Consider the following 25276-nt stretch of genomic DNA (forward strand, 5'->3'; position numbering starts at 1 on the left):
GTGATTCAGCAAGGTTTTAAATTTGGGATGATCTGACAGTAGATGATGGACTACGTGAGATGTGCATGACATTGTTAAATGTGTAACAAGCAGCTAATCTAAAAATTTCCACTAACCTAATGCTACTCTGGGGACACTATGGAAAATAGAGGGGAAATAATTACTGCGATTACATTATGAGATAGTGATCGTGATATGAGTCATAATTTTTGTTGGAGTGACTCACTTTCAGAAACCTTCTAAAATCATGCTGTTATTTTTGGAGCATCAGTAAATATGATTTCTAGGATGTCTCTGTAATACCATAATAGTCATGGGGCATAAAAACGTTGCAACACTTTTTACCTTTATCAGAATAAAATGTAGCCCTGCAATTTGGATATAGCAGTTAATATTATTGATTTTTTTTTTTTTTCAATAAGCCGTGCATGGAGAATATTACAGGATATAAAATAGATATTTTCTTACTCAGGGCTACACAGCTGTAAAACACACTGTATTTTCCTAAATTAATTGACCGAGAAATCAAAAGAGATGGTTATACTAAAATGTGAATATGCATTTATACGATAGAGTATCCTGGGCCTCTTCTACATGACACTACATACATATGTATATGGTGAGAGGCAGGAGCACTACAGTAAGTGGCTCATAGTTCTCATTTAGCACTCACAGGTTGTGTTCATACGCCTGCCTGGATTAAACCCAGGGAGGTGAGACGTCCGGTGGGACAAAGGAAATGCATTCGCTCATGCTGGCAGCCCCACTGGTCTGCAATCACAGTCTGGGCCAATCTACAGTGTTGTTTACAAGGAAGCAAAGCCAATCACTCGGCAGCTCCTGACAGCCATTGGCAGTCTAATAAGTGCACGCTGTGTGGAGTATTCCAGGTATCCAGTACACCTCCTCCAATCAAGTCCAAATCTGGTCGCTTAAATGTCCTTGTTTGGGAGTAATTTATCTCTCGTGGCTCTGAGCCAAAGCATAATGAACACACTAATCCATACACACTTCTCCCCACTATCAGGTCAATAAAACAGAGGTGGTGTCCCAGTTGTTCAGGTGGATTCAGCACTCCTCACTGACAGCAGAACACTGTCTGCTCACACAGTCTATATAATTGAAGATTAAAAGCCTTAAAGATTTGAAATGAAGTATAAAAGCTATAACTGAAGCTCAACACAGCCCACCAATATCTTTGTTAGTGCTAATCCCTACATTAACATTGTTTTTTATTCTATTCTAAGCACCTCTTTAGCTCTTTGTCGTCTTCTTGTTTTGTATTTATATACAATGTATTATATCTGCTTTTGTTTTACTGTCTGATAATGTGTTCGCTTAAACAAAAGGTTAATAGAAGAGTGAATGACCACACACAAACCCCTCGCTGTCCCTGCCGAGCCTCCCACCACAGGTAGGCCATGGCCAGGCAGAATAATCACCTGCAGTGAACGGAAATCACTGTTGCTATGGAAACACCATTTAGGGATCCCATGATCCCAGGCGCATATGCTGCCTTCAGCCTAATTTACCCAAATTCATACTGGTCCATCCTCGGGTCTGGTTGCGAGAGCTGGAAAACATTATCACACACTAATAAACACTCAGCGTGCAGCTTTGTGAATTAGTAGGATTATTACAGTGAAGTGGGCTGCACCATCACTCATGTTGGCCTAGAAGGTAAATTTAGTTAGCACAGCAGTTTACTGCAGAATACATTCAGCAGAATGTGCATTGGAAACAATGAATATTTTATTAGCATCCCTTCAGAGAGGTATAGTTTAGGAATCACAGGTGATGGTCAAGCTGAAAATGAAACAAAACAACCGCAGATGTGTGACTGGCTCCAGAAGCCAGTTACCCCCACTCCCAAGATCATCCCAATAAATACGTTTACAGCCTGGGACAAAAAGTGCTTTTGGTCTCTATGGCCAGTTTCCTCTTTCATTACAAATGGGGATGCATTTCCGCACCTGTTTTAATTTTACCAAGGCTCAAACTGTTGCATAATTGAAGGGCATGCCACTTTGAGTGACAGATGGGGGAGTGAATGCCCCTGCATGCCACAAACCAGCATGCACTGGGTAGCTTATGTCTGTGATGAGGAAAAAGTCTCAGCAGCCAAAATATTCACTTCTCTCCTGTTCAGCAGGACATGAGCTGTCTGAGACACATTCAGTCATGACAAACCCTGTTTCACAAACATATCAGCATCGTGCCACTGTGCCAATTTCCTCAGAAAGCAAAACTTGTAACTTTTGCCTTTGTAGTCTGGGGCTGTCACTGTTACATAAAGCCTGAGCACAGAGAGAGGGAGAGAGACAGACAGAGAGAGAAAAGATCACATGCTGCAGTCATTAATGCATCATCTGTCATCAATCCAATAAGCTGTGCAGCTCCATGAACTCTTTGCTTTCCTCAAAAGGTCGCCTGAGGACCTGGCTTCCACAAGAAAATGACTTTTTTCCTCCGTGACACAGACTCCAAGCCCTGCTCCATTGTCAGCTCATATGTCCTGCAGTATGTAAACAATTATCTCGCTCTACAATTATCGTAACGCTGGCAGTGACACAGAAATGTGGATTACACAGAGCGAGCGGTGGGGGGGGGGGGGGGGGGGGGAGAAAGAGCACAAAGGCAGAATTAATGAACAACTGGAATTGCTGAGTGCACCAGTCAGAGTTGCATGGGGTTAAACAATCAGCTAATTAGCCTACTGGATAAACAATGCGGTTGTATGTGTTTATTCGGAGGGTTGTTGGGAAGTGAAGACGCTTTAAAAGCAGCGTGCTGATGCTGCGCTGAGTCAGTGTTAAGTCTGGTTTGCCGTGATGCTAAAACAAGTGCGGCAGCTGGAAAACAGCACTGGCATAAGTGTGAAAGCAGATTTGAAAGAGAGCGAACACACAGGCTCACACTCCGGCTTTGGAGAGGAGGATGCTGAAGATACTGCTACAAGCACAAACTCCTCGTGCACCGAGCACAGCGGGACACTTCCCATCAGTCAGAGAAGAGAAATTATATCCGCTACACATAGTTTCACAACTGTATGGAAAACAAAAAAGAAAAAAGAGAGACCTGAGCCGGGTGCACAAAAGGGTGGAGCAAATTCATTTACATCCAAACTCATGCAATATGGAGGAGTTAATCATCAGTGTGGCAATTTCAAAGTGGGTGCTTTTCGGAACAGCGGGAGAGAAGCGCATTAGCTGTTCATTAGCCAGCAGGCAGGGAGCCATGAGCACATTGATTGGGTCTGTGTGCAGCGCCAGGACTCATGTCTATGGCCTGTGGACATTAGAGAACCACTGTCTCTCTCATACTCAACTGCCAATACAGCATGTTCACCTGATTTATCCCCGACAACGCACAGGCCAGATTTAAGTAGAGTACATTATGGATATACGATCAAACATTAATGTGACAAGAGCCTGTCGTCTCATTCATAAAGACCAGCTTTGCTCAGTGCGAGTCAGTTCTGCTGTCGCCATGCCCACGCTTCATAGAAAAAACATGTAGCTACAACAAACCCCCGAGTGAGTCTGATATGCAATATTGTTTCATTCACTGTTTCAAAGTGCACCCTGAACTGGGACTCATTTATGCCTGCTGTAATTTGCTTCCTTAATTTGCACCAGTATTCATGCAGTCCCATAAGCCCCCGTCAACATTAAATATCTTTGATGATTTTAACTCGTGTTTCACATTGTATCAAACTATTGACTCTGTTTGGCCTCAATTTCTGCAGCGCCATGAATCTTAAGTGGTTGTATTTCTCTTTCAATGACACAAGTATAATGAGCAAATATATAAATAGATGGATTACTGAACCATTTCCAAACTGTCTAGACCTAAAGTGTGCATGCTCTCCAACACTGCAGCTCAAATGGGCAAAGTTTTGGTAGTTGTTAATGACGACAAACAAAGGCTCTGGCACAGAAACACTGCATGTTGACCCGCCATCGATCTGAAGTCACAAACTGCTCAATAAAAAACACAAAGACGAACAAAGCAAATTAGACAGAAGCTCCGCAGAAGCCATTTCTTTAGAAAAGTCGATAAAACCCACTTGTGAATATTCTGTGTTTTCATTACGTGAATGAAGCTTTTTTTCCCCCTCTCATGCAATATTGTTCCAATTACACATGATGACCGGTTTTCAGCAGTCTGCCTCTCAGTTTTAACTGGCCTGATACAGCAGCAGCCACGACTTGAATGCAAAAACAAAGTGTCTCAGTTTTAATTTAGCAAAATATTGACTTTCACATTTTTTATTTTACCAAGTTGGGTGTTAGAGGGCCAGTGCAATCTTTTTTCTTTCAAATACAAGCACTTTTTCACTTTTCACCAACTAGCTGTCCTATCAACGCAGTATGTTGCCCAGTTGAGGCTGTCCATCTATGTTACCGTTATGCTGCTGCTGATGGTGTGGTGCATTGGACGCTTGTCTGCTTGTGTTATTGTGATTCTGCCTTGCAGTTATGTTGCACTACCTGCCCAAGTTGAATTTCCTCCCGGGGGACAAATAAAGTTTATCTTATCTTATCTGAAACCACCTCATACAAGTGTGTAACGTCTCAATTACTCGTTTAAGTTGACAAATTCAATTAAAGCGGGTTAATGGAAACACACCTCAGGTGGTTGTGATCTGGCATGACTCAAAGTCAAAGTCAATCTGCTCTCAGACAAGACCAATCAAAACAGAGGCGGATAACACTGTGTGATGCGTTCATGTAACTAGATGGAAACATTGCTGTTTAATCAGGTTTGTTTGATGCTAGCAGCATTTCATCTGACCTTTGTCATCTGTGTCATGGTGGACATATGGGTGTGCATTCTGCATTCAAAACAAACAGCTGCATATCTGTGTTAGTTTAAAGAATCTCTCACAAGTTACTTAGCCATGACTAAGGAAGTAATGATGAGTTGGTGCTGCACACATCGCCACCATGTGGTCATTACCATAAGCTCATGTAAAGACTGTGGAATGTCATGTTGTACCAGGATTCCCCTGAGGACACTGGTCAGTGGAGGTGATGTCCACTCATACAGAGGCGTTCTCCAAAAATCTGTTCCATTGGTCGTTGATAGAGGACTGCAGAGCTGTTAGGGGTCACTCCCTGGCTGATACATTATCTGATGATCAACTACTTGCATCATCTCCGTAGGGGGTCACAGGTCATACAATGAGATGACACTGAAGAGTTTTTGATATTGTGTTCAAGGACACTTCAACTGGGAAGATTCCTCCTGCCTCAAGCAGTGGTCCTCGTCACTCACGAGTCCTAATCTTTATCTCCCAGCACTTGAAGGAGCCATGTTCCTGTCTGATAACGGCAGACATAACACCTCCCCCCTCGCCCCCTCTCCTTGCCTCGTAATCGCTCCATTCTCCTGCACCCACCCCCCGTTAACCTCCTCTGGCAGTCACTGTCAGGTCTGGCTTACCGGGACTACTTTCGCTGACACTGGATGAAAGCTGTGTCCTCCCACTGCTCTCCACCTCCAGAGCTGCTGCTGGGGGGCGACACCTGATAATCCTCACAAGGTGAACGGCACAATGTGTGGTGATGACTCTCTCTGTGCCTGCTTCAACATGTTGGTGATCCATGACCTGAGAGGTGCTTTCTTAATACAAAAACCTTTACTCTTTTACCCTCAAAGCACTTTTTTGTTAAAAAAGGGAGAAAAAAAGGAAGCATCGGTGAACCTTGATGGGGACACCTGCTACCTCCCAGACATTTTCATCCTGAGAAGGACAAAACCAGACAAGACCCAGAACAGATCTCCTGTGCCACCAGAGGGAGGATTTAGATTCAGCCTAATACCTCTCACACAGATGACAGCAGCCTCCAGCATGTCATTGAGCTTTTTATTCTGCACTATATCTCCAGTTAGAGTCCTAATTTACAGTGGGTTTGATCTAATCACATGTTATGATTCTATTTCAACTCGGAGTAAACTGGGTATCATTCACTGCATTTCTGTTGTCAATGTGAATGTAAATGTTTGATAGATCCAGCTTAATGCAGCCGTTTCATTATATCCACATTGGATAAATACACAAATACATGTTTTTTTAACAGCATCATTTTGTTTTATACCAATGATACTAAAATCTTTATCCTATCTTACCTTCAAATCTCCATGGACATTTTTTTTCTCATGTTCCTGTCCAATTCCACTGTCTGAACCAACCTCGAACCCAAGCTGGTTCCCAATGAGACCAGTTGAGACCTGCCGTTCTACCACAAGTGAAACTGTCTATTACTTGATGTTAACAACATGCCTTAGCTGGGTCTGTTTGGCGCAACAATAATATGGACTGGGTAGGTTCATAGGGAGACACCATGGGGAGGGATGGAGGGATATAGGGGTTCTACTATTGTTACCTCCCTGCAAATGTACTGAATTGTTTTTGTTGTTTACACTTACTATGTGAGGAGGGTGAAAAAAGGGGAAACCTATGTGTGTGATGTGGAGATATAGTTCCCCCTTCAAATAAAAAATTGATCACAAAAAATAATTTGGACTGGGTCTGGGTCCTAGTTTCTTTTAGGATTGGTTTCTAGTGCACCGCTCCCTTTTGGATCTGGTCCAAAAATTCTGACTTTACACTAAATGTAATGTCACCGATATGCAGCCACTTTTCAGTCCTCCTGTTCCTTAATTAGAGCATTTACACCAGCACCGGCCCGTGTCCCGGAGGGCTCAAATGTTTGCCATCATGGCAGCATCTTTTTTCTTTTTTTTTGTGCTAGAGCTCTGCTGACCCGACCTTCGACTGTCCGTTTGTCTTTGTGTGTGTGTGTTTGTGTGAGAAGGGCGGTGGCGGGGATTATATGACCCTCCAGGCAGCTGTAAAAGATGACTTATGGTAGCATGGCCATCCAGATGCAACAGTAGCCTTTCAGGATAGAGTCAAGCAGAGGGCGTCTGGTGTTAGGATGAGAGAGCGAATTCATCTGCCTGGAAATGGAGGAGGAAGAAAACCAAAGGAGTGATAGCCGCTTTCTTTTCATGTACTGTAGAGGAGATTAGGGCTTAAGCTCCGGGTAGTCGTATGGAAAAAAAAAATCTCATTGGGCAAAGAAGGGGATTGAGGAGGAGAAAAAAGAAAAGGAGTCAAACAAGGCCAGTGCATGAAGCCCCTTTCTCGCTCACTTGTATTCCCGTGTGAAAATATGACAATCCAATTAGCGCACCATTTAACGATCCGCAACCGTTTGCTCAGTCTCGAACCTGAGAGAGGAGACACAAGAGCGGCAAGGACAGAGCCTTGACATTTCCATTCTGGTGTCAGCTGCAGCCGACAATTTAAACGCGTGCCGGGGATGTAGCAGTTATAGGTCCAATCAAGTCGTGTCCTTGTGTGTGTGCAGTTATGGAAAGAGGAGAGGCACAGTGGGAGCCATCGAAAATCAATTATTAAGGGTCAGAAATTGTAATCGTTCTGGAAATGTAACCTCAGTTGATTGGAGCCAAGTCTGATGTGGTACCTGAGTGGAACAATTACTTATTAGTTCTCCTGAAGACTTAAACAGAAGATACACAATCAAGAGAAAGGTCAAACCTGCGTCCCCAATAACATGTGATCCAAAAGTGTTTTAAATTCTCACTTTCAACTGTTTTTCTGCTACGCAACTACATGCACACTACTACTTTTACTTAGTAAAAAACATCCATCTTGCTACATTTACACACTACTTCAGTTTCAAGCACCTAAAATGACTGTTTCCATTGGGTTCATATTTATCTTGGCTTATTTAGGAAAGCACAGGGCCACATTTGAGTGCAATAGATACAAGTAATCGCCATGTTGACTGATATTCAGTATCTCACCCCTCTTCTTTTTGAATTACATAAGTCCATCAAGCATATAATATACTAAGTATGACGGGGGCACTCCTTAAAGGGGACATATTATGGAAATATCACTTTTTGAAGGCTCTTTAACATATTTAGGTGTTTGTTTTGCCTTCTGGCCCCCAAAATGTGAGAACTGACCCAAAAAAAATCAGTAATTGTCAGGCTCCCTAGGTTGAAATCCATGTGGTTTTATGAGCTGTTCCTCAGTTTTCTTCCAGTGATGTACTAACTAGGTTTTGAATTTGCCCCACCCCTTCTACTGGTACAAAGTAGGGGTGGTGTTATGCAAGCAGTGGTTCATTTGCATTTAAAGGGACAGGCACTGAAACCAGCCGTTCTGAACAGGGCTGTTTTGAGAGGATGAAAAGAGCTGTGATTCTTGATCGTTTGTGACATGCTTTGGTCAAAATACCAATCAAGACATGTCTTTAAGATAACCAGGAACTATTTTAATTTGTAGAAAGGGGGCATAATATGTCTCCTTTAAGTCCTTCAATGACTCTGTGGTGGCTTCAGCCATCTTCTAAGGGGTAGACAAACTGCTTCCTCTTTGCACCAGCCTACACACCTATTGCGCATAAACCCTTTTCATTTTAAAGGGTCATTTTATGGTAAAAACACATTTATCTAGAGATAAAGAAAGATCCCAGATATGAATCAAGTGTGTACGGTAACTACACATCTCAAGGTCGGCAATGACCTTCTCTTGGCTGGACGAAGCAAGACTGGCAGGATTTGGTTGGATCAGGTTTTTCCTGACATTCTATCCCTCTGCATATGGGGCACATTTCATTAATTCCTTCAGTGACACTTAAAATTGTCACTGGGCATAAATCACAAGGTGCAGAATCATCTTAAGTTACCAATTTGTTCCTCGCCGTGGCCAGTGTCTGTTCCTCAGCAGCCGTGTGTCCTCGACAGAAACAGTAAACCCTCATCTTTCAGAGCTGCGCAACGAGTAAAAGCCGCAGCTTCATGCCTAAAATGTAAATGTAATCTCCGAAAACTCTGCTTATCCACAAACACTTTGTCTCGCCGTGGGCACCAGCATAATCTGTTTAAACCGACATGCACACAGAGAGAGGAACGAGCCAAACTTTGCAAGCTCATTTGACAGCTTTTACCCCCTTGTTTCAGCTGCTCCCATTATTTTTACATTTCAGCAGTCGTCTGTGCACAGACGCAGGGCTGTGACGGCCGTGACGCTGCTGTAATCAACAGTTTTCCAGTGCAATGAGACCAATCTATGAACGCTCCAGTGTGGTATTGACGTTTCTTGGCGAGACTCCAGCCCCGCTCACAGTGATCTGAAAGGGACTCCGACCAAAATATTGTGTGGGACGAAGCCAAGCCTCGGCAGCACATGCACGGCTCGATGAGCCAACTTTTTGATGGTTTATCAGAAAAATCAACAGTCCAGCCTGCGAGTAATCACAAGACAAACCCGGGAAGTTAGTCAGACACTGGTCTTATTGTCCTCTGCTTGGTACAAATGGGCATCAGCCAGTGACAAACAGTACATCCTCCTGAGCTCATGCCAAATAAGAAATGCCACTCACTTTACTTTGGTTGGTTGTGAGGAGTTGAGCTCCTGCTCAGTGAAACCTGAACAACATGTTGAAACAAAACCTCACACTCTCACTGTCTCTTATCTGTTGTTTATCCCACAGTCCTTCAACCATGAACAAACAGAGTATATCTATCAGGAGAAGCGTTTCAGGACCTCCGCCTTATCAGAGCCGTCTGTTTGGAGAAGAATCCAATTTCGGTGTGAGCTGGCGGGACACCGGGCTCAGCACCAGGCTGGCTTTACAGGAGGGGGCCACTGAGGAAGATAAACCCCTCCAACACGCACCAGTCACTCATGGAACAAAGTGTTCAAATAAGGCTCGTCTTTATCTCTTCTAACCATTTTTGGCCATTAGCTGTGAATAAGATAATATTGATACACTTACAGTATCAGTATGTTTTTCTGCGGTGCTATCAGTGTTTCATTATGTGTTGTGGTTAAAACCCTGACAACTATATGCTAGGAGGTCACAATTATACAGTAGATTTTCTTGGTACGATTGTCAGTCAAATAATCACAGTATTACCGTTATCACGATTATTCTGCATTAATTAATGTCACACTTTGAATGTGTAAAATCAAATATAGTCAAAATATAATTCCATCACGGGTCGGTGTGTGGCACAGTGGGTAAAGTGGTCGCTTTCCATCACAAATTATATACATAAAATATTTCATATATCTATTAATACATTTATGACCATTGAAATATTAAAGTCATTAATTGTCATCTATACCAGTTTAAGGTTATTTTAATAGTTGTTTTTTTATTATTATTACAAATGACACGCTAACATTTAAATTCCTACTAATTCAATTTCTAATGTAATTTAACCCAGTATCTTTACGTATTTTGGCACTCATCTGCCAATTTGGTTTCAAGTCTGACATAATCATTTTTGGAAAGTGACGGTATTGAGGAATCTTTACGATTACGATTAATTGTGCCATTTAATACCGCGATTAATTGTGAAAACAAGTAATCATGACATCCCTAATGTATGCCAGTGTCATCATAGAGTTTTTCAAGTACACAACCCCAGTTGTGATACTACTTGTAAGGGCCATAGATTTTGTTGCTCAAATCAATTAGTTAATGGAGAGCTGACCAGGGTACCTGGTAAGTTCCCATTAACAGCACTTTAAAATGAAACCAACAAGACAAGTGTTTCTGTATCAGAAATGCTTGAAGCCAGAATAACACATCTGAAAATGCGTACAGCTGAATCATTCACATACATTGGGCACATGCGGCCCAATATAAAGAGGAAGCAAATTGTCCAGATTTGTTGCACAGAATAGAATGAGCAACAGCCAGGATAGTTGTACCCCTCAACCCCCACAGATTGGCAGAGAAATAAAAAATAATCCAAGTAAAGCTCAACAAAAGAAGAAAGATGTCCAGTGGCAGCGAAGTGCTTCAAAGCGCTGAGTGACTATTTTCTTCCAAATGTTGCATTTATGCCCAAATGCCCTCAACATTCATCCTCCATCTGCCGCCAGTCTTTGCTGCCCCGCCTCCCCCAGAGTCCAGTCTATGAGGCCATACTGAGTCTGATGACACATTCGTTTCCATAACTATATGTGAGCAAGTCGGATCAATGCTAATCCCAGCAGCACGCTCAGCAGGACTCCATCTGATCATCCTGCCCCCCCCCCCCATTTGACCTGTAGGATTGACGACCTCTGACCTCCGAAGTTGTGACCTCACAGGCATGTCAGAAATGAACATCCTACAGTGTGATAGGAGTCATGTGTTTGGAGGTCAGAGGTCAATATAGTCGCTGCCTGTGGTGTCTGTGAAGAGGCGTGTTGTGATTTTAAAGCAGAAATGGTCGGGGGAGGGGGGGGGGGGTAGAGGGGGTACGCGGGGTGGCAGGGCAATTACAGTTGACGTCCTTCAAGAGAAAGTGCAGGTTCCAGCTCGTGGGGCAGTAAATGTCGGCCGTGCTGACGACTGCAGGAGGAATAACGCTGGATGGAGCTAGCAGCAAAAAACCCCCCCCAAAAAAACCCAAACACAGCGATTTCAGTTTCAGTAGTGCTCATTTGCATTTGAGTTATTCAGTTTAATGACCTTCTCGGCATAAACACCGACAAATTAGCATAGTGTTGTGATCCAGCACATCTCAGCTGTGATTTAATTTCCCAAATTCAAACAGGGAACTTCCATAGCTGTGGAGCCGCATCGTCTCACAGCCTCATTCTCTCTGTGGATGGTTGTAGCACAGGTTTCAGGTGATAAAACACTAATTCTTTTGATGTCGTATGAATGATTGTGCACATTCATCACACGCAGAGGGGCTGTCCTCGGGCAGGGGAGGAGGGGAGGAGGGGGGTCTCTGATGATGCAAACTCCCTGTGACAAGGAGTGGGTTAGCGCCTCAGTCTAAGCAGGTTTTTTCAACAAACCCTGATGACTGCATCATCAAGAAATTCTGCCTGCCCGCAATGTGACACCCCCACCCCCGCTGTTTTCAAATCTAATCACTGATATTAAAAAGCCTAACCAGTGCTGAACTGGGAGCTCAGAGTGGAAGAGATGACGGCTCTCCTTCCCAATTTAGCCGCTGCAATACCCTAACTACAGGAACAACCTCCAACCTCGGCACGCGTTGCACCCATCCACTCTGAAAGACAATCCCTGCCCCCCCTCCCCACACAACGCCCCAAACCCCCCTATCTGTTAACCGCTGCAATCGCCGTCCGTCTTATGTGACACGTCTGGCAGTAATGCTCCTATCCGTCAGTGTGCGGGGCGTCACCGTGTAAATCATCGGCAACGCTCGATGAGCTCCAGACGTCACACCCGCCGAGCGCGGGGAGAAGGAGTCAGGCGGACGTGTGGAGACAGACAGACAGAGGGAAAGAGAGTTGGAGGTGGAAACAAAAAGATTATGGGGACTGGCAGTAACCATGGTGATTCCGTTACATCTTTTCTGTCAAAACTCCCGTTCCCTCATCCCTCACCCTCCCCCTCTTCCCGGGAACCAGCCCGCTGTTTTAGCACCAGATCAGGACAGTGTCTGAGATGAGAGGGAAGATGTTAAGACCCGGGCTCATCTTGTGCACACAGCTGCTTTTGAAATACCTTCCAAACTCTCTAATCACTCTCGCTCAAATTCTGATTTGATTGCTCGTTCCCGGCCTTTTGGGTATGACCTTTTTCATAAGTTCTGTTGTACAGCACAGAGGCGTGTCCAAAACCTAATTTCAGGCTCTGACATTTATTACTGCAACCTACAGCCCCGCTGATTGGCTCTCTGGTGTGCATAATAAAGGGCAAAACCATACTGAAGATGTTTTTTATTACAGCAGAAAATCTGTAAATCTTGCCAGCATTGTGAGGCAGCTCTCGGTCTGTACACATCAAGCTCCAGAGGGGGAATGGGATCAGAGAACGCTCTCCGGGCCTCAGCCGGCGGATTTAATAATTGCTTGCTTTCCTGTATGTTTTCCAAGCCTCACAGACATGGGACGTAACTATTTGCTTTCCAAAAAGGAGGACATTGGGATGTTGAAAGTGGTCTGTCACATTTCTGCATCCCATCTTAAATTCACTGTCCACGCTTGACTGGCTTGTTTTAATGGCTTCTTAGGAAAAATGAGGCTTCTTCTTTCTACAGTTCCTTTAGTTTGTTTAAAAAAAGTCTAATCTCTTACTCTGTCCAAAAGAAACTAAACCACAAGATCAAACTGCACCCAGAACAGTAGGAGAACAGCAGCTCCTGGCACATTTAAGGCATAAAACTGTTATCTTATTTGCAACTAAACTTAGCAGTGCCTCAGCCAGCATCTAATTCTCCAGTCAATTGTCCTCATGTTGAGTGGATGAATGTGTGTCATTTTAAGGACAGCTCTCCGCTGGGGCCTCGTAGCTTCGGGACAGCATGTCAGCTCCACAAATAGGCAGAGCCCCTCACTGCAGGCGCGACACGTCTTCCTCATCTGCTCATGCCAGCCTCTGTCTGCCTGTCTGTCCGTCCATCTGTGTGGGCCCGTGTGTGTGTGTGTGCACATGCGTGTGTGTGTCCGTCTACCTGCTGTACTACAGCATGTGTGATGATGAATGGGCATCCTTCAATGGCAGGGGTAGCGCCCTTGCTCAAAGTCACAGCCTTGAGCGAGTTATCACAGTTTGGAGAGCTGCCCTCTCCTCCCAGTAGGAGGACCCAGCACACCTGTGCATCGGTAAGAACTTGCACGTATACCTGTGTAGATACCCTAAGAAAGTCCAGATCCACACACAGACACACACTCAAACATTCACATTGATAGACAGAAATGTGCTCACATATACTCTGCAGACTGGCATTATTAACAGGCAGTGGCCCGGCTTCAGGGCTCTTGGCAGGCAGCACACAGATCCTCATATGTGAGTGTAGTGGCTCCAACCTCCCATAGGCACAAAGCCGGTATGGATTTTCAGTGGCAAAGCAAGCGTGGAGGCTGGGTTTAGGAAACATGAGAGGAAGAGTAGAAAGATTTCTTACATGAAGAGTATATCTTTATATATGTAAGAAATCCAAAAATGTACTTTTAAAAAAAACGGGGGAAATCAATGAAAAGATCTCTTATGACACCTTGAAATCCAAAACCATGGAGTCCAGCACAAAGACACTGCAGGTCGCAGTTAAAGATGATTTCTTCAGAGTGTGTGACTTAATGTTTCACTTTGATCAGTGGATTTGATTTCAGCGTCCAGGCTCCCACTGTGCATTACCGACGACACACAAGCCTCCGATCGTGCTGAGAAATCCATTAAAAGCCCCTCTGTGGCTGCAGACATTAGTTATGTTTAGTGGAAATCCCACAAAGGACTGTAAATGTCCTTGGGAAAAATGAAGAATAAAAGGAATTGCAGCACGAATCCAGTTTGCTGTTGATGACAGCCATGTAATGTGTCACACGATTGGACTGGAAGCATATCAGCCATATAATTGGCAGCAGTTATTGAGCTTAAATAAAGACAGGTGCAGACACATTAAAGGGGCACTATTCTGTAAAGGCAAATGTCTGTGTTTGGAACCTTCAATCTCTGGGGCTGAAAAATGAAGCTAGTGCTTTAGTGCCAAAAGCTGCAGTTTCTCTTAAAGGGATAGTTCAACATTTTTGGCAAATTGGCAATTGCCATAATCCCTATAGTTTTAATTGTTGGCGCAAGCTGTTTTTAGAATGGCAGAGCAGAGCCGTGAGCTGCTCAGAGCTACGCTACAGAGGCTAATGGTATTTCTTGGTTTCCCTCATCAAACTCATCAAATACACAATCCAACAACGCTCTCGTGGACAAGTTGTGACCTGCACATTCACGCTATTGATAGAACTCAATTGCTACATTTGATTAAAGCTTTTCATATGCAGATTTGAGGCTGTGGCTGCAGTGAGTGACAGGTAGGTGGGCGGGTAGATTTGCCCAAATCTGATCTGCATTAAAGTCTTAGCTCCACATACATCCCATCTCTTTTCCCCTAACTCCCAGCTAATATGGGCAGAGGCAGACACTGCCAAGATGAAGCTGGGGGAGCAGGTCACTGAGTCTCTTCAGAAACCTGTGGGTTAGGTCACTCATCTTACCATAGAGTCTATTTTTTTAAAAAGCCATCATGACTTTTAACTACTAGCCTATTTCATCATTCTGAAAACAGTCTGAGAAAATAGTCTGATTGGTTCACAAACCTGTTGTTACTAGAGCTCCAGAGAGAAGCCTGAGAAGACACTGAGATGTTACTTGGTTCTTAAAACCACAAATATATCTTCTTGTGGATCAACAAAAATAAACAAGTACATTTAGAGAAAAAAAATGAAACACAGGAAAAGTGTCAAATGTGAGGCCTTTACCTCGATAGCTGCACCAGCAGATCACTTAGTTGGTGCTAATGAGGCTAGACAAGAAGAATCTGAGGGCAAAAGGCTTTGAAATTAGCTACATTTGTCAATTATGGAGAAGTGTGACAGCGGTAATTAGGTAGTGTCAAAAAACGTGGGAACTCAACAATTCAGGAGCAACAAAAAAAGATGGCTGGAGTCACAAATTAAGCTGAGCTGTGCAGTTTATTTTACAGTGCAACAAACAACAGGGCAACAAAGCAAGCCTCACTCTTTCCACCCGAGCTTCTGCTCGGCCTGGGCCTTATATACCCCAAACCCCGCCCCAAGAACAATCAACACCAATTAACCCATGAAACAATAAGTCCGGTAACTATACTCCACACACCGGCACTGAACTGACCTTATTAACAATATTCAACATCATACAAACCATCACAATCAATAAACAGGCTCTATTTGAGCATTTAATACATAAAGAAAAACTCTCCCCCCTCCACTCAGTGGGGAGATGGTATGGTCCGCAGCCGACCATACCATAAAAGCAAGCTGCTTCTGCTGCTCTGGTTCATTCCTCCATGGCCGGCACAGGAGCAGCAGCACGACAGCAGCACCCAGGTAACTATGACAAAATAAAGAGAACTGAAAACAAACAAATATGATGAGTAGTGTGTGGTTTTCTTGTTCTACTTCGGTTGGAGATATGATGATGATGAGTATGAAACCAAAGGGGTGCGTGCACTCACCCAACAGAGGGGAAAATGTGTAAAATGTACCATGTAGACTGAAGACTGAAGGTGCTTTACAGTGATGAAGAGGGCTTCGTCACATTACCGCCCTCCTCTCCTGCAGCGGCAATGTTTGGCAGCCGTGACAAATAGTCCGCTGCAACATTCTCCTTGCCTGCCTTATGCCGAACACAGAACTTGAATGGCTGCAGCTCCAGATACCACCTGGTGACTCTGGCGTTCCTGTCCTTCATGGTTTGGATCCAGGTCAGGGCCCTGTGATCGGTCTGAAGGTCAAACTCACGTCCCAACAGGTAATACCTTAGGCTATCCAACGCCCACTTGATTGCCAGGCACTCCTTTTCAATGGTGGAGTAGCGGGTTTCACGGGGTAGCAGCTTCCTGCTGAGGTACAGTACAGGTCGTTCTTCACCCGGCTCTCCCTGAGCCAGTACTGCTCCTAGGCCCACCCCTGACGCATCCACCTGCACCAGGAAACGGCGGTCAAAGTCAGGACTCTGTAACACAGGGGAAGAGCATAACTTCTCCTTCAGGCCTTGGAAAGCCATCTCACACTCCTCACTCCAGGGCACAGGGTTACGGGCCAATTTGCAGGTGAGGTTAGTTAAAGGGGCTGCCAGAGTGGAAAAGTGAGGAATGAACCGCCTGTACCAGCCCACCAAGCCGAGGAAGGACCGGACCTGAGTCTTGGTACGAGGTCGGGGGCTGCTTAAGATGGCTGCAATCTTATCAACTTGAGGGCGGATCTCACCTTTTCCCAGCTGGTACCCCAGGTATGCAGTTTCCTGTTTCGCCCACTCACACTTCTGCACATTGAGGGTGAGCCCAGCCGCACTGATTGCTCCGAGTACTCGACGGACGTGTTCCAGATGTTCTTCCCACGTCTGGCTGAACACCACCACATCGTCCAAGTAGGCAGCGCTACAGTCCTCACAGCCCTGGAGGACCTGGTCCATCAGCCTTTGGAATGTTGCTGGTGCCCCGTGTAACCCAAAAGGCATCACGGTGAACTGGAACAGTCCAAAAGGGGTCCTGAAAGCAGTGAGGGGGCGAGACTGCTCCTCTAGGGGGACCTGCCAATACCCCTTACAGAGGTCAAGGGTTGTTATATACCAGTGGTTCTCAACCTTTTTTGAACCAACGCCCCCCTGACCATACCATGATCCTCTGACCGCCCCCCCCCCCCCCCCCCCCCCCCCCCCCCCCCAAAAAAAAAACAAACAAAAAAAAACAATGTTACAAAATTTCGCTTTAAACTTGTTTTCTACACTTATCTGTTACTTTATTCATATTTCACTGCTTTCGTGAAGCTAAGACTCTGGTAAACATTTCAAGCACCAAAACAGTTTGTCCTCATGACGAAGGTGTGTTTTCACAAGGGATTTGAAAATTTTCAAAAAGCGGACTTCAAACTTCCAGCATTTGACCTAAATTATTTATTTTTTTACAGGTCTCTAGAACAAAAACTGCCCATAATGATGGTAATGATGACGGAGCTGTCCATGGTTACTTAACCAAAAGTCTCTTGACATATCAAACAAAGAAAACTATGGACTATGGAAGTTTTAATAGCCTACTCAAAATACAAACAATATCATGACGTGAACCCTATGTTGCGGTCAAAAAAAAAAGAAAAAAAGATTGTTGATTTGGTGCTAGAATGTCCAATTGTGCTTGTGTAGCCGATGTCGATCTGGCCCTCTGCGTTGTGTTTCTCACGGCCTGCCCTAGGTGGGGTTCGATCCCACGACCTCCCGCTCCGGAGGCGACGATGCTAACCTCTTCGCCAAGAGGTTGACAACCACTTGGCGGGTTGGTTAGCACGTCTTTTATGGGTGGAGTGAGTGCACATCCGTTACACTTGCAAAATTTTTTTGAGGATGCCCTCAAATCACTTATTTTGGGCACTAACTGAGGACCAAAAAGTTGGTAAACTGAATTTCAGAAACATTATCTTGGCTAACAATGTGGAACAATAAGGTGGATGTATTTCAAAAAACTTATTTCACCACTCCATATATTGATTTTTCGGCAAAAAATCAATACATGGCCAGGGACTGCTGGCAAAACAGCGGAAAAGCAGGACTTACATAGTTCCTCTTTGATTAAACATTTGAAATCCCTAGTTTAATGTTACACTGCTCTCACATTTCCATTGAAGGTAGCTCCCCTCCCCTAGCACAGACTTTTTTTTTTTTATTACCCCAAGCACGGACTGATGCAGGCAAGGTGCGCGTGTGTGCGTCAGGGCGGAAGAGACCACATCCATCAGAAAGGAGGGGGGTTGTAATTTTTGGAAAAAGGCAATGATGTCTTTTTGAGATGGACTATGACATTATTTGTAATATATTTCACTCAATATGACCACTGATCATAGCTAGATGGTAAAATAATAAGTAAGGTAAAGCAACTTAAAAAAAAAAAAAAAAAAAAAAAAAAATCATCCCTCAAATCTGAGGGGGCACCTGCCCCCTCGGTTTCTATTGACATGACGCCGCTGGTAATTTACGGGCTTCCCTCTTCAAACGGGGTGTTTGTGCAAGACGCTATATCTAAAGACCGAACATGCACGCTGTAGAGGTGGCGGCCAAAAATCACCTTAGATCGGCAGGAAAACCCTGTCAGGTAAAGTCGGGCGGACATGTGCGTGTGCTTCACCTGTAAAGACGGCGCCGCTAAAAAAAAATAAAAATAAAAAAGACGGCTCAGGTCACCTGCTCCTCGCAGAGACGAGCAGTCATAGGAGCTCTGCTATTCCTCTTTCTTCAGCCTGTAGCCTACACTAATGTTTGGCTGTACTTGGTATAAAAATCCATCTAACTTCATTCAGTAGCCTATGGTTAAACTATACAAAGGTGTGTGTGTGTGTGTGTGTGTGTGTGTGTGTGTGTGTGTGTGTGTGTGTGTGTGTGTGTCATTTAAGTCTGACGCAGCGCTCCTGTAGTGCGCACTATGGTTGGTTTGAACGTGTGCGGGAATTTCCCGCATTATGAGTGTTATATTTGCGGATTAAATCAGTTGAAAAGTAGGTTATTTATGTCGGTTATTTGCACTTAAAAAGTTGGGAAACCATTAAAATTGAAAAAGTAGAGCTCAAATGAACTTTGTAGGAGCCAAGTTGTGGTGCCCCCCATTTTTGCCTGAGCGCCCCCCTCTCAGCCCTCACGCTCCCAGCGCCCCCCACAAAGTTCAGAACGCCCCCCAGGGGGCGGTACCGCCCCCGTTGAGAAACCCTATTATATACGCTGCCTTACCAATCCTCTCTAACAGGTCTTCAATTCGTGGCATTGGATAGGCATCAAAAAAAGAGATAGCATTAAGTTTTCTAAAGTCAATGCACACACGAAGAGACCCATCCTTTTTGGGCACGATGACTATGGGACTGCTCCACTCACTTGCAGAGGGTTCGATGACTCCCAGCTCCATCATCTGCCGCACCTCCTCTTTCAGAGGCTGCACCAAGCGCTCTGGGACCCGGTAGCACGCCTGCCGTATTGGTCTGTTGTCTGGTTTCACTCGGATGACATGCTGTAACACTCCTGTACAGCCTGGTTTCTGTGTGAACAGCAGTGGAAAAGAATCAAACAAAACTTGGAGCTCAACTGACCTCTTGTCATCCAGATGAGCGAGATCCACTCTGGCCGGTTGCTTCCAGGCTTCCACCACACCTTCCGTGTCATCCTCCTCCTGCACCTGACGCGCCAACAGAGAGGTCATGGATGGGAGGCTTCGCTGCTCCTCCCAGGCTTTCAAGAGGTTCACGTGGTAGGTCTGCTTTGGTTTTCCCTTCTCAGGGTGCAGGACTTCATAGGTTGTGGGCCCCATCCGCCTAGTGACCTCAAAGGGGCCCTGCCACTTCGCCAGCAGTTTGCTGGTTGATGTGGGCAGGAGCAACAGGACCTTCTGGCCTGGTTTGAACTCACGTTGGCGGGCCCGTTGGTCATACCACCTTTTCTGTGATCTCTGTGCCTCCAAGAGGTTCACTCTGGCCTCCTCCCGGTACTGCTCCAACCGGTCCCTCATCTGGAGGACATATTGCACCACCCCTTGGCCCTGCTCCCTCCGGGCTGGCTCTTTTTCCTCCCAGTTCTTCTTCAGCAGGTCAAGGGGCCCCTGGACAGGCCACCCATACAGGAGCTCGAAAGGAGAAAATCCAGTAGAGGCCTGTGGTACTTCTCTGTAGGCAAAGAGGAGAAAAGGTAACCATTTATCCCAGTCCTTTCCTGTGTCAGAGACAAACTTTCTCAGCATCCTTTTGAGGGTCTGGTTAAACCTCTCCACCAGCCCGTCCGTCTCCGGGTGATAAGGTGATGTCTTGATCGCTGTTATGCCCAACTCTCGATGCAGCTGACCCATCAGGCGAGAGGTAAAGTTGGTCCCTTGGTCCGTCAAAATCTCCTCTGGGATACCTACTCGAGAGAAGAGCTGGACAAGAGCACTGATAAGTTTTGGAGTGGTTATGGACCGCAGAGGAAAAGCTTCTGGGAACCGAGTAGCATAATCACAGACAACGAGGATATACTGATATCCGGCTGAGCTTTTTTCTAAGGGTCCCACAATGTCCATGGCAATTCGCCTGAATGGGGTGGTGATCACAGGCATAGACTGCAGTGGTGCTCTGTCTGTTTTACGGACAGCACTGGTTTTCTGACACTCCGGACATGATCTGCAATATGCCTGTACGTCAGAGTACATTGAGGGCCAAAAAAAACGTGATGCCACTCTGAGATACGTCTTATAGTGCCCCAAATGTCCCGCCCAGGGAATGGTGTGTGCCAGGTGTAACACCAGGGATCTACAACTGCCTGGCACCACTAGCCGCAGGTTATCTGGCTCATTCCCCTGATACAGAACATCATTATGCAGAACATACACTGACCCCCCAGTTTGAACCCTTTGATCAGTAGAGGCGGCAACCTTGTCAAGCAGGGACTTTAACACAGGGTCAGTCTGCTGTAACATTTGGATATTTTCTGGTATCTCCCATCGAACAGGGAAATCATTGTTTGGAGTTTTAACAGAATCAGGGGCACCAGCATGTTTCTCCAACCGCCGCTGTCGGCGTGGCTTCCTGGGCCTGTCAGGCCCCGCCTCACACAGACTACCACACAAGTCTGGCAGAGGCTGCAGTCCGGGCTGAGCTTGTGCTTTAGCCTGGGACCGTGTCATGACAAAACAGGAGACACTCATTTTGGGCTCTAACACCAGTCCAGCAGCATTGCAGGGGCTGTTCCCATCAGTGAGGAGGTCATACAACACAGGAAAATCCCACCCCAAAAGCATCTCCACAGGTAACTTTTCCAACACCCCCACTTTCATCAGATATTTTTGTCCGGCCACCTCCACAGTGAGCTCCACCTGTGGCTCGGACTTGCAGTCACCATGCACACACAGGACACTAGTTTGCTGGCTGTAATCAACAACACATGGCACACATTGTTTCCTGATAAACGACATGGAGCTACCAGAGTCTAGCAAAGCAGTCAAGGCTCTCCCATTAACCTTAACTGGCACAGTTCTGGATTTCCCCCCACCGTCTTGACTGTCACCTTGCTCCTCCCCCCTAGGCACATAACACAACCCAGTAATTTTTGGTCTCTTTAGGGGGCAAACCGAGGCCTTGTGACCCTGCTGCTGACAGTGATAACATACCAGAGTCTTAGTCCATGACTGAGCAGTGGGGCCCTTGTCCTGCTCCCCCCGGTTACCTTCAAAGTTCCTTGGAGGAGCCTCTCGGGTGCGATGATAGTCCCTGGTGGTGGGGTCCCGCATTGGTCGTGATGGGGCCCCTCTTCTGGCATTCAGGTACTGTGTGGCTAACTTTGCAGCTGTCAGCCCGTCCTGGGGTTCATGTTCTCTCACCCAGGTCTTGATGTCCACTGGAAACACCTGCAGCAGCTGCTCCAAGACGAACATCTCTCCGATCTGGTCTTTACTCCTCTGCTCCGGCCTCATCCAGCGACGGTACAGGCCCTTAAGACGATGGTACGTCTCAGTCGGTGTCTCACCAGCTGGCGTTGAAGGGGCCCGGAACCGTTGGCGGTAAGTCTCAGCCGAGATATCGAACTTGGCCAACAGCGCCTCCCTCAGGTCCTCGTAATAGTTGGATCGATCTTCGTCCATGGCGGTGTAGGCTTCCAGCGCTTTTCCAGTCAGCAGGGGAATCAGCCGACAGGGCCACTCCTCCTGGGGCCACTGCCAAGTCTTAGCCATGCGTTCAAAGCGAAGGAGATAATTTCCAATGTCCTCTCCTTGTTGATACACTGGCATTTTAGGCTCTTTCCTCTGCACCGCTGGTTGACCCCCAGGGGAACTATGCAGTCGGCTTGGTAAAGGCGTCAACGGCTCACCCTGCCCGGCCCCTCCAGGTGGGCCCCTACGGGGTGCTGGCGTTGGGAGCTCCATCCGAACACTCCCGCCTGTGATGGACGGCACGGCTGGTGACGGCTGCATGCTGGGCTGCTGGGACGCCGAGGCCTCCAGGGAAACACGCAGGCCCCGTAGCTCGTCCTGGAGAATATCGTCTCTTCTCTGCTGCGCCGCCAGGAAGCCCCTGAAGAGGTTCATCATCTCCACGAGACCCTCATCTTGCGGCGCTCCCGGCGGTGGTCCAGGCAGCGGTCCCGGTGGCGGTCCAGGCGGAGGCCCAGGCGGCGGCCCAGGCGGCAGACAGGGGAGTGACTGGTGGTACACTCGGGGCTTTGCTCCTTGTGCCTCATACCTCTGGTCTTCGTCCTCCGTGGAGGCTGCTGTCTCCCAGTCATCCTCTACCTTTTTCTCCAGCGGTGGCTTCTGAGAGCGTAAGCCGGTCCGCTTCTTGAAAGCAGCACGCTCAGTTTTGCGACTGGCCATCCCACCACTGCCACCAAATGTCAAAAAACGTGGGAACTCAACAATTCAGGAGCAACAAAAAAAGATGGCTGGAGTCACAAATTAAGCTGAGCTGTGCAGTTTATTTTACAGTGCAACAAACAACAGGGCAACAAAGCAAGCCTCACTCTTTCCACCCGAGCTTCTGCTCGGCCTGGGCCTTATATACCCCAAACCCCGCCCCAAGAACAATCAACACCAATTAACCCATGAAACAATAAGTCCGGTAACTATACTCCACACACCGGCACTGAACTGACCTTATTAACAATATTCAACATCATACAAACCATCACAATCAATAAACAGGCTCTATTTGAGCATTTAATACATAAAGAAAAACTCTCCCCCCTCCACTCAGTGGGGAGATGGTATGGTCCGCAGCCGACCATACCATAAAAGCAAGCTGCTTCTGCTGCTCTGGTTCATTCCTCCATGGCCGGCACAGGAGCAGCAGCACGACAGCAGCACCCAGGTAACTATGACAAAATAAAGAGAACTGAAAACAAACAAATATGATGAGTAGTGTGTGGTTTTCTTGTTCTACTTCGGTTGGAGATATGATGATGATGAGTATGAAACCAAAGGGGTGCGTGCACTCACCCAACAGAGGGGAAAATGTGTAAAATGTACCATGTAGACTGAAGACTGAAGGTGCTTTACAGTGATGAAGAGGGCTTCGTCACAGGTAGACTCTTTTAAAGTGAAATGTCCCAGAAATTCCTCTTAGAAGATGAGTCTGTCGCTCTGTCTGCGACAGGAAAACTTAAGAGACTGCTGGTTTCTTCAGATCAAAGCGCCAAAATCCCAAAACACTTGACACAAATTGCTACAATAGGCTTTGACATGACTTGGCGATGCAACTGTTATGTTAAAATGACTGTAATTCTATGTATCAACCTACGGAGTGATACAATAGTTACATGGCTCAAACATCCCTGGGTAAGATTTCCCACGGGCTCTGCTGGAAGAGATGATGAGGTAATTGCAGCTGCAAATATTAATAGTATAAAGTCTGACAACGACTTATATGAATGCATGAAAAATATTGCATAAAGAAATATATCATAGCAAAAATAATCCATTCTGTTTTTTTTTTTGTAATGCAAATCATACTTAATGCAATTACAGGGTATTAATGCTCGCTGCTGGAGCACAAGCGCACAATATCATTGCTAAGTAATTCACATTACTCATAATCCCATGACATGTCTGGAGCATGACGGCGTAACGAGCTCTGCTGCTGTGATGTCATCCTGCACACTGAGGCTCCACAGTCTGCGGGCTGCGATACCGCCAGGCTGCACTGCACTCATCCAAGCATTTTATTTCATCAGGAGGAAACATTAAGCCTGAAGATCCAGGCAAAAATGATAATCATCACTGCACTAATGGAAAAATGAACAATTGACTAGTTATTAATCACAAGGAATAATCTTAAAACAGACTCACCACACGTTTTGGCTTTTTCATGACGGTGCAGCAGTGATGTGTGTTTCAGTGAGGCACATATTGTATAGTCATGAATTAAATGTGAAAATTAAAACTGCAGTAGATTATTTGAGACAGTTTCTAAGTAGAAAAACGTTTCTGAATGTTTTTGCTTAAAGATAGACACAAGTATAAATGATGTTTTTAATTAGCTTTGCAGTGAGGTAAACACAACTGCTAAACAGAAGTTTTCTGACCTTGTGGCTTCATGGTTTGGCAAAGAGTCCAACCACATGTTTAATAAACCTGGAATTAACATCCGTCCCAGCTGATCTCATCACAAGAGGACGGGTGTGAATGCATCCAAAACTCATTGAGGACACATTTGAGTCCTGATTACTGAGACCACATCAAGAGGTCTGGGCCACGTTGGTGAATGGATTTGCATTTATCACTTTTCTACTCAGGGTGACCTCTCAAACTGCTTTACACTACAGTCACATTGACCTCATACATCAACATTCATACAATGATGATACACCGATGATACACTGAGTTAAGTATCTGGTCTATTTTCCACGAGCGATCGCGTCAATCTCAGCAGGAAGTCACACAAAGAAACACGAGAGAATCCGGTCAATTTTCAAAATAAAACGCCGCGATTGACAAATACGTGAGGCCAAAGTGTGTACGTTTGTAGCCTATTTGTGTTTATTAATCTAAACAGAGCGCGGGAGATGAACACACACACACAGAGCTGAGGGGCAGCGCTTGTTTCTCTATTTCTTATTTGTGATGTTTTATTCTTGAAAAGGGGGGTTATGATAGCATCATAGAGCCTACCACTAGTTGTGGTTTTAATTGCAGTTATATAAGCAAAATGTTGCCTGGGAGAGGGGTACTTGAATTAAATTTGGGAAAGGGTACTCATGCCAAACAAATATGGTGTCTACTGTATTGT

This window comes from Trachurus trachurus (assembly GCF_905171665.1).
Source record: "Trachurus trachurus genome assembly, chromosome: 23".
Classification (NCBI taxonomy): domain Eukaryota; kingdom Metazoa; phylum Chordata; class Actinopteri; order Carangiformes; family Carangidae; genus Trachurus; species Trachurus trachurus.